General features: G+C 35.8%; 1 pseudogene; it reads right to left on the bottom strand.

Annotated features, from left to right (window-relative positions):
• Positions 1-1,133: 1,133 nt before the first annotated feature.
• Positions 1,134-4,433, bottom strand: LOC122688503 (annotated as a pseudogene).
• Between the last annotated feature and the right edge of the window lie 6,119 nt (positions 4,434-10,552).

Below are 10,552 nucleotides of genomic sequence, written 5' to 3'. Positions count from 1 at the left end.
TAGACATGTAAAGGAGGAAAAGGTGACCAATGACAGAGACAAAATACTAATAACAGAAGCAAACCCTTCCTTTCATTGAGAAGGTTTTAAATTGCAGATGCAATTTCAGTTATTGAATTACCTGGTTTCTTCTTGTATCCGTTTTGGAGAACTGGGCCTTGATAGAAATTTGTTCCTTTCATCTAATTTTTCAAAGTTATCAAGTCTCATAATATCCTTTTGAGATCTTTTAATATCTAAAAGATTTGTAATAATGGTAAGCACGGATAAAGCACCAAAAAGTTCAGTTTGCAGCTGATCCAAGCTGTGGTAAGATGAGATGTTTTCTGTTTTTTCCTGGTCACTCTCATAAGAAGTTTATTATGGTCATTAGCTTTTTTCAAAGAACTATCTTTTAGCTGGCGCTTCCCAGGTGGCATCAGCGGCAAAGAACCAGCCTGCCAAAGCAGGAGACATAAGAGATGCAGGTTCTATCCTTGGGTCAGGAAGATTTGCTGGAGGAGGTCATGGCAACCCACTCCAGTATTGTTGCCTGGAGAATCCCATGGACAGAGGAGCCTGGTGGGTGAGAGTCCATAGGGTTGCAAAGAGTCGGACACAACTGAATCGACTTACCACACAGCACACATCTTTTAGCTGTGTTAATTCTTTCCATCAAAGGTATGTTTTTATTGCATGAATTTCTGCTTTTATCTTCATTTTATCCTTCTTCCACTTTCTTTGCATTTTATTTCTGCTATTTTTCTTTCTTTTTTTGTTTCCAGGTGCTCAAACTTTTAATTCTTACAAAATATCATAGAAATGAACCCAAACTAAACAGATATGCACATGAATGTATGTACAAAATTTTACTTCTGAAAAAAAAAAACTTAAAATAGGCAGTTAAAAAAAAGGATTTAAAACCAATACTATGAAATTGATTTTTGTAAAGTAATTTTAATTTGCTGATTATAGTTGGTTTTCTAGGCTTATTTATATATTTTATTCTGGTCAGATGCATAAAAGAGCTTTTTATTTTAGAATATCTTTGGTTTCATTTTATTTCATCAAATAGTGCTGAATTTTTTTCCCTTTGCAAATCTTTCAACATGAGGACACAGCATCTAAGTTACAAATCAACTTCTGTCTAGTTTCTATTGAGTCACAGGTGAGAAAGGCAATGTGATTTATCCTCTTTCAGGATCAGACATTCAAAGAATTCTCATCAGTTTACTTGACAGACGTGAGCTTGTGCTTTGAGGGGTAAGCAAGATAAATCGAAACACTGGGAATCTGCTGTCTTGAATATCATATTCATTATGTTCTTTGGTTAACCGTATCATGTAGAACATCAGACTCGTCCAGGCATCTGAAAGGAGATTCAGCAATGGACCACAGGGAAAGAATGAAACAAGCCATGGGAAAAACAAAAACAAGAACATTCACCTCTAGATAAGGCCTTCCTCTTATTGAAAGGAACTTTGTTTCTCTCCCCAGGAGGAACTGATACAGTAACAGCCTCATTCTTGTGGACAAAATTCATTTTTCCATAAATAGGCTGGCTGAGATAAGACCAAAGATACAGGCTGAACATGCTAGTTGCAAAGACCTCCTAAATTATTGATGTGCTTTGTATCTATGAGTTCTTGTTTCTTCTAGTAATTTAATAAACCTTTCAAAAGTCCTTACATTATTACCTAGATCAAGATATGTTTCTCGTGCTTCTCAGTACTGCCTCATTATTTCCTCTTGATCTCCAAAACTAGCATGTTCAGCCTGTATCTTTGGTCTTAATCTATTCATTTCTTTGTCTAAACTTTTTTTTTCAGATTTCACCCTATGTTTTACTATGATTTAGATTTTCCAAAAAGAACAAAATTATACAGAGTAAAAATTCAGGTGTTAGAAAGACTCAAAAGGCTGTTTTTCATTTTGTTCAAGTTTTGTTTCCAGGCACTGTGTCATAAAGTTGTTGCCATTGTTGTTGGTCTCAGCATCCTCAGACTAGGATTCTTTTATATTCTCAAGTTCCCACATTTTAGAAATAGTTTTTCTTAATTTCATCTTAACACTTTGTAACATAGCTGGCAACTTCTAAGAAAATTTTCATTGTGTTTAATATACTCTTCAAGAATAGACAAATATTGCTGAAAATTTGTTATCTGGGCTTATGTATTTTTCAACCTTCTTCTCTAAGTCAGTTTGAAATAAATCCACATTTCTGTTTAGAAACTCAAGTCTTATTTCAGGTAAATAATAGCACCCCACAAAGACTTGATCACCATCAGCAGTAAAAGCTACAATTCTTGGGTAGCTTTGGGACTGCATTACTGCACAAGCTACACAATTATTTTTGATTAGCAGCACTGTCTCTATGTCTCTCATGTCAGTTAGGCTATTTGTAACAACTGCATTTCCTGTTTCTAAAGCTGTCAGAACTGTTGGAAACTGGATGATAAGCAGCTCTATCTAACACTACATGTCTTATTCCAAAACTCAGAAACTATTATCTGTGGCTGTGAGGTCCCTAGTGAATAAAACCTTTTTATCTGTGCCTGAAGCATTCTTTCCTCAGCATGATTATGGCAACAATAGGCTTGCAGAAGTCCTTTTAAGCATGATTCAATAGCCAGAGCAAGCTCAGTGTCCCAAAGATGAATGAAAGAGTCTGAAGAGCCTACAGGTTTATAGGTAAAATGTTCACATCAATAAGCATCATCTCTCACTTCAAGAAGGGTTGGAACATGAGGGCCAAATCCTTTTAGTCAACCGTTATTACTTTTTCAGTTGCCTCTGATTATATAGTTCAGTATATACTTCACATCTCATTCTTCTCCCTAAATTCTGGTATGTTTCCTTTGGCTTGCTGAAACTGTTCAATCTCTTGATTGACTGAACTTCTTTGAACCTATAAGGCCTTTACACGCTTTTCTGATATATATAATTTTTATTCAAATATAGTTGATTTAAAGTGCTGTATTAGGTTCTATATCCACTTTTTTCTTAGCGTCTTTTCCCATATAAGTCATTTTGGGGTTTTGAGAAGAATTCCCTGTGTTGTGCAGTAGATCCTTATTAGTTATCTATTTTATATATAGCAGTATATATATATTGATCTCGATCTCCCAGTTTATCCTTCCTCCATTTCCCCCCAATAACCATAAATATGTTTTCTACATCTGTGACTCTATTTCTGTTTTGTAAATGAGCTCACTTGTACCATTTTTTAAGATTCCTCATATAAGCAATGTCATATGATATTTGTCTTTCTCTGTCTGATCTACTTGACTCAGTATGACTAGGTTACATTCTTTTTTTAACCAAGGTAATTTTTTTGCCTTTCAGCTCAAGTTGCAAAGATTGATTGTACCTTTTTTTTTTCAGTTCTTCAATTCTTTTGAAAAGTTGCTCATCATCTTTCTTTAATGTTCTATACGGATTTGGAATTTTTTTAGGGAATGGTTGTATAAAACTTTAGTTTCATTATAGGCTCTTTTCGTAGCAGTAACATCTATCTGCTTGCAATACCATACATTCTGGTGTTCATGCATTTGTCTCCTCACTAATCTTTTCTGTTTTATCTTGAATATCCTTGTATTTTTTTTCTGCTTCATTAAGTTTGACCTGCTGTTCTTCATTTTCCTGTCAAGTCCATCAGCATGATCTTTTCTAATTTTTATATTATCTTTCATAGCATTCCATTGTTTTCCTGTTTCATTGACCACTGCCCAAGCCATTTCATGTTTCAAGTATCTTAAATTAGCCTTCAATGTACTTAAACCAGCAGTACTTTGAAAACATTCTTCTTTCTCTAAATACTGGTAGTTCAGTTCAATAAATTACTCTTCCTTGATCTATCTACTCCTTGTTCTTTCTTTTTTTTCCATAATGTATAAATGATCTTCCTTCATCTGCCCAAGTTGGGTTGCTCTCATGGAGAATTCATATTTGTTTCCCTCAATTCAGACAGCTATAACTGGTTGCTCATCTCTTGTGTTAAAATGAAACGAGATTATCCACCTGTATGTTGAAATGATCAAGAACTACACTCAGCTCTTCTTTCCTAGTAGAAGCCATGGTTCGTGTTTCACTTTTTAGTTTATAAGACTGACTTTCTGTCCATGCTGCTGGGATGTCACACAGCTAGAGTCACCAAACACATTTGGCATCACCTCCACTGTTTCTTAATGTTATTGAGATAACGCTGAGTTCCATTGTTGCCAACAATAAAGTTGATATTAGAACCAAATTTAAAGTGTCTAAGTATCAAACAACACTTGAAGTTTCTTAGCTGAATACTCTCAATTATCCTAATTTCTGCTGCAAAGTAGAAGTGTCATTAGTGGGAGAAACTGTACATTCATCTTCCTCACTTTATGTAAATCCTCCAACTCCTGTCTCAGTCTTTTAGCATTTTTAAGAGAGAAGAAATTTTCTTCCTCTCACTAGGCCATCAAGTCTCAGACAAGTCAAAGTGTCCTCAAGGAACAGATTGGAGGGACTGTCATGGTGCAACCAGATATGAAGGCCACCCTGAGGATGTTTAGGCCTTGCCTGGCCACCTCTGGCCCACGAGGAACCACATGCCTGCTACACGGTGCTCTGCACCTGCGTCTGCTGTTTTTCTAACCTCGTGAGATATTTTTAGATCATAAGTTTGTCCATCTTCCTTCTTTCCTAATATGTGCATTTTATATGCTGTAAATATCCCTCTCAACATGGCTTTTACTGCATCTCACAACTTGTGACAGGTGGTATTTTCAGTGTTACTCCGTTTAAAATATTTTCTAGCATCCTTAATGATTTTTTTGTTTGAACAATGGACTATTTAGAGATGTGTTTCTTAATTTACAAATGTGTTAATTTTCTACTGATAATTTTATTTCTAGCTTAATTCCACTGTGGTCAGAGAATATGGTCAGTATTATTTCACTTTAAACTTTGCTGAGACTTGTGTTGTGGCCTAGCTTTTGGTCAGTTTTGCTTTAATTGTCCATGTATACTTGAAAAGTTTTACTTTCCCCTGGAATTTGCCTATTCATTCTTGGTACTTTCTTGTGGCTTGTTTATCTTAGTGGTGATTTCCTTTAGTTTCTTTTCTGAAACATTAAACTGTGAAGTATAACATGCATTGTGGAGAAAAAAACATAATTCAAAAAATAACCACAAAACAACCACAAAACCCATCCTCCAAGTCAAGAAATAGAATAGTATCAGCACTTGAGAAGCCCACATGTGTGTGCCTTTCTGATCACAGTTCTATCTATCCCCCAGGATGTAACCATTATCCAATGACTGATAGTAATTTCCCTGCTTTTCTTTATAAATATACTACCTTACTACCTCTGTGTGCATTTTTAAACAAAAGGACTTACTTTTGCCTCTTTTTAAACTTAAAGAATATAATCACATTGAATGTACTGTTTTGTATCCTGCCTTTTTTTTTTTAACTCAACATTAAGTATATAAGATTTGTTTATGTATCTCCAGCTTATTCCTTTTGCCTGCATTTTAGTTGATATTTATTACTGTATAATATTCAATTGTATCAAAATTTTATTTATCCATTCTGCTGTTGGTGGGCTTTTGGGTTATTTCCAGTTTGGGCCAATTAATAACAATACTCCTGTGAACATTCTTATACATATATTCATATGCACATCTGCATGTATTTCTCTAAGGTAGAGATCTTGAATTTAAGTTGTTGGGCCGGGGGTACAAATATGTTCAACTTTATTGGATGCCACATGATATTTTGAGAAAGATGATACCAATTTACATCTCACCAGCATTGTTTGGATGTTCCTGTTGTCCCAGTTTTCTCTCCAACACTTAATATTGTCAGACTTTTAATTTTTTTCCAATCTAATAGGTTTGTAGCCCATTGTAGTTTTAATGTGTACTTCCCTGATTACTAAGGAGAATGTTTATTGATCATTTGGATATCACCTTTTGTACAGACCTGTTAAATAAAGTCTTACCCATTTTTCTATTTAACTGTTTTTGCTATCAGTTTGTAATAGTAATGCTCACTAGGCTTTGCTGATTATACGTACTGCAAATACCTTCTCATGACCTTTCTTTTTTTATTCTAATAATACCTAACAATAACTAAAAGTACTGTCTTTTGAGGAACAAAAGTTCTTAATCTTAATGTGGTTAAATTTATCAATCTTTATTTTGTACTTGCAATTGTTTGCATCGTCTTTTATAAATTCTTTACTCTTTGGGGGCTATGATAAACTCTCCTCCATTCTTCTAAGAGCATTATAGTTCTGTCTTTCTTATTTAGGTTTTAATCTACCTGGAACTTATGTTTGGGTAGCCAAAGAAACCATCATTCTAGGACCACTTCAGGGTCTTGGCTCAGTTCATTCTTTTCAATCTTCTACTAGCCAAAGCCTCAGTATTCTGATAACAGTGTTACTACTATCATCATTTACCTCAGAACAACTCTAGTTTTATTTTGATTTTTGGAATGAGAGGGTCTTCAGAGACCTCCCCAATCTCTTGAGAGACCAACAATGCCTCAAAAAGTTGTGTCCTATCCAAGGTCTAGCTGTTCCTTAGCAGAAGGGGGCCTCTGTGCACCTAATCAGTCATAACACCAAGTCCTTAAAAATATGTTTGCATATTGTTACAGATCCATACATACAAAGCATTTTCATTCTTTTAAAAGGCTGCGTAAGGATCTATTATATGAAATTTATTTAACTGGTCCCCAAAGATGGGCCTTTAAATTCTATCCAATTATTTGTCATTACAATATTGCAGTGTCATTTCACACCGGAGTATATCTGTATTACAAACTCCTAGAGATTGAACTACTAGATCATATGCCCTCCCCCAACTCCTAGCATAGAATTTGTATCCGTTTAAACTCCAGAACTGTAGGAACATGCCTATATTTTCACATTCTCACCACATGCATTTATACTTATCTATCCAATAGTTGCAAATAATATCTCATAATTTCAATTTGTATCTTTTACTAAGGGTAAGACAATGCCTTTTATACATCTAAGAGAAATTCGTATTTCCTTTTCCTGGAACTGTTATGATCTTCTGCTGTGCTGTGCTTAGTTGCTCGGTTGTGCCTGATTCTTTGTGACCCCGTGGACTATACCCCACCAGGCTCCTCTGTCCATGGGGATTCTCCAGGCAAGCATACTGGAGTGGGTTGCCATGCCCTCCTTCAGGGAATCTTCCCGACCCAGGGATTGAATCCAGGTCTTCCTCATTGCAGGTGGGTTCTTTACCATCTGAGCCACAAGAGAGGCCCTATTCTGATCTTGGTCTTTGCCTTGTTTTCCAGGTGGTTTTTAAGAATCCCAAAGTTTGCAAGGTCTTCATGCTTTACTGCCATGTTTCTATTCGAAAGAATGCTGTTTATAAATAATGAAATGTTCATAGAATATTTGCTTTATGCAACTTAAAGGAAATATACTACAATTTTTTTGGACAAAGTAGAGATGCAGTGTTGCAATTTAGACATTTTACCAGACTCATTAAAAAGAAGATTTTATGGAGTTTGGGGGAAAATTAGAACTTTGTAAGTACACATAGAATATTAAGCTAAACTGGTTTTCAACTGTCCCACGTGTTATTCTTTACATATGAAAGACTGTCTTGTTTTTCTTTCTCTATCAAGAACCAAACTTTATAAAGACTTATTGCTGCCAAAATTTTAATCTACTCAATTTGTGAATTGTTTATTGTAAATTAATTTAAGTAAGTATGTAAGCCTGAAGTTCTTTTATATTAATAGATTAGATGTCATTGTACACAGCTAAAATGAGCAACAGATTACATTATCTTATATCCTCTGCACTTTAACAGCACTTTCCAATGACATTTTTCTAATAGAAAATTAGCCCAGCTTCTTTAAGATTCATAAACTTTAAAATAGCTGAACCTTAAGAATATAAACACTAATCATTAACGTGCATGTGTGCATATGCTCGGTCATATCCAATTCTTTGCAACCCCATGTACTGTAGCCTGCCAGGCTCCTCTGTCCCTGGGATTTTCCAGGCAAGAATACTGGAATGGGTTGCCATTTCCTACTCCATGGGATCTTCCCAAACCTAGGGATCAAACCCATGTCTCTTTTGTCTCCTGACTTTGCAGGCAGATTCTTTACCACTGTGCCACCTGGGAAGGCTAATCATTAATTTAGGACATTGTTAATTGAAACTGAACTCTGTTCTTGTTTTAAAATTATAGTAGTAAATTCCTCTGGAAGCAAACAAGGGAAAATGATTTTTCACGTCATTCAGGTTTTCTAATTCAGGACACTAGCATATCAAATGCAGAATATTTTCAAAGTAAAACAATTCACACTCTCACATTACTTCAAAGACTTTTAATGTCTTTGGGGATTAGATCATTTATGTATATTTGACCAGCAGAATATATTCTTATACTTTTTATGTTTGAGCCATTGACTAAATTATGTTTAATTAAACTGGACAAGTATTTGACTATTATCCTATAGAATATATCCAAACTAAACCTATAGCCTTAACACTATGTTAGAAAATCTGATAGTTAAAGTTATTGACTTTGGAATGTATGTATTCTTTAGAACTTGCCCTTGAAAACACTAACAGACACTTTAAATATTTGGGCCACAGGTGAACATCATTTTTAAAGATTAAGTTATTTTAGGATTGGAGGAATTACAAAGAATATCTGGCTTAAACCCCTACTTTATCCTAAATAAAAAGTGAGACACAGGAAAATTGTGCCTCTCCCCCATGGATAAAAGCAGCTGAAATGCACAAAACATTCTGATTAAATCTGCTTCCAAGACATCAATAGAATTATCATTCTGTTCTAAGTTTCACTTTTGATGTATTAAAGATGCCAGTGATGGAAATCATTCAAAGAAAACATCCCCTCAGTCTTTGGAGCTGGATTTTAGTGATAAGGAGAATATTCTGAACAACTAAAATAGTCATACTTACACTTATAGAGAAGCATCACTTAAAAGGCTTCCTCCCCAGTTTTAAGGTTGATGGCAAAAATCCTTGCCCCCCAAATCATACCACTCTAGAATCAATGTATAGTGTTCTAAGTTTTATCTTGGAAAACTATTTAAGGGCAAAGTATATGGAGTTATTCTTCTCAGTTTTTTATTTTTATAATTTATTTATTTTTTGGCTGTACTGGGTCCTCTTTGCTGCACAGGTTCTTTGTCTAGCTGTGGTGAGTAGGACTACTCTCTGGCTGCAGTGCCCGGGCTTTTCACTGGAGTGGCTTCTCTTGTTGCAGAGCACAAGTTCAAGGGCACACAGCTTCAGTCATTGCAGCACTTGGACTCAGTAGTTGCAGCTTCCGGGCTCTAAAGCACAACCTCAATAGTTGTGGCACATGGGCTTATTTGCTCTCCGCCGTGTAGTATCCTACCAAATCAGGGATTGAACCCACGTCTCCTGAATTGATAGATTCTTTACCACTGAGCCACCAGGTAAACTCTCCTCTCAGTTTTAATGTCCATGTCAAACTAGAGAGCTAAGGCTGGGCTTCCAGATCATTATACATTTCCATAAAACACTTTCCCATGAGTTTAGCCTGGGTGAATCATGCAAATTAAAAAAATCCTCAGTACCTAATTGTCCCCAAATAAAGACTATTCCCACAAAGATAGATATGGGGGAGATGTGAGTCAGTGCAAACATGAGAAACATGAAAAATAAACACTATACCTCATTTCATAGTTGTAGGTACAATTGAAATATCTTTGCCAGAAATTGTTGTTATAGTGGAGATCGCCAGCCAAATCAAAGTCCTCAAACCAATGACTTTTATGACTCTGTACATAAGCAAGGAAAGCCTTTATAATGTCACTGAAGGGGAGGCAGATTACTAGAATCTTGTTTTAGCACTTTAGATTTACATAATCATCTTGACACAGCTCAAATAGAAATTTATTACCTAAGAGATGGATTTGGAGGAGTTTCTAGAAGCTAAGTTTGTCATAGCTTGGAACACAGTCGGGCCTAGAGTGGCCTAATCCACAGCGGTCTGGGATGTGCTGATTTTATAGTTACAGGTTCCTAGAGTTAATCTGCCTTCCTGGCTGGGGAAGACACTGAGGGAATGGACCTAACTTATGATGGCCATGGATGAATGTCCAGCCAGCAGACAGATCATGGTATCTAAAAGCTATGGCCACAAACAATAGAAAGACGAAGTCAGCAACAGGAAGATACAACCTAGGGTAACTTAAAATTCATGAATATAATTGTACAGATCATGTGCTGCACAAACCTAGATGATGCCATTTATGTCAACGGTATGTCCCAGCAGGTGAATCAAGCACAGATGGTGGGAATGCAGGAATAATAGATAAACGGTTGTCCAAATAGGTAAACGGAGGAAGTTGGAATAAGCAAAGTCTACCAATAGTTAAGAACTCAGAGACAGGACTCCAGCCTAAGAAGACAGACCATAAAGGAAATATTCATGTCTCTAACAGAAAAAAGAATCTTAAAGGTTTTGTCACCTTGGAGTGCTATCAAAGGGTGATTCAGCAAGTGAGACTGACCACCTCCTTTTGAATTTCGTC

This window comes from Cervus elaphus, chromosome 33 (assembly GCF_910594005.1).
Source record: "Cervus elaphus chromosome 33, mCerEla1.1, whole genome shotgun sequence".
NCBI classification, from domain to species: Eukaryota; Metazoa; Chordata; class Mammalia; order Artiodactyla; family Cervidae; genus Cervus; species Cervus elaphus.
The sequence above is the reverse complement of the archived record's forward strand: the minus strand, read 5'-3'. Positions and strand labels throughout refer to the sequence as shown.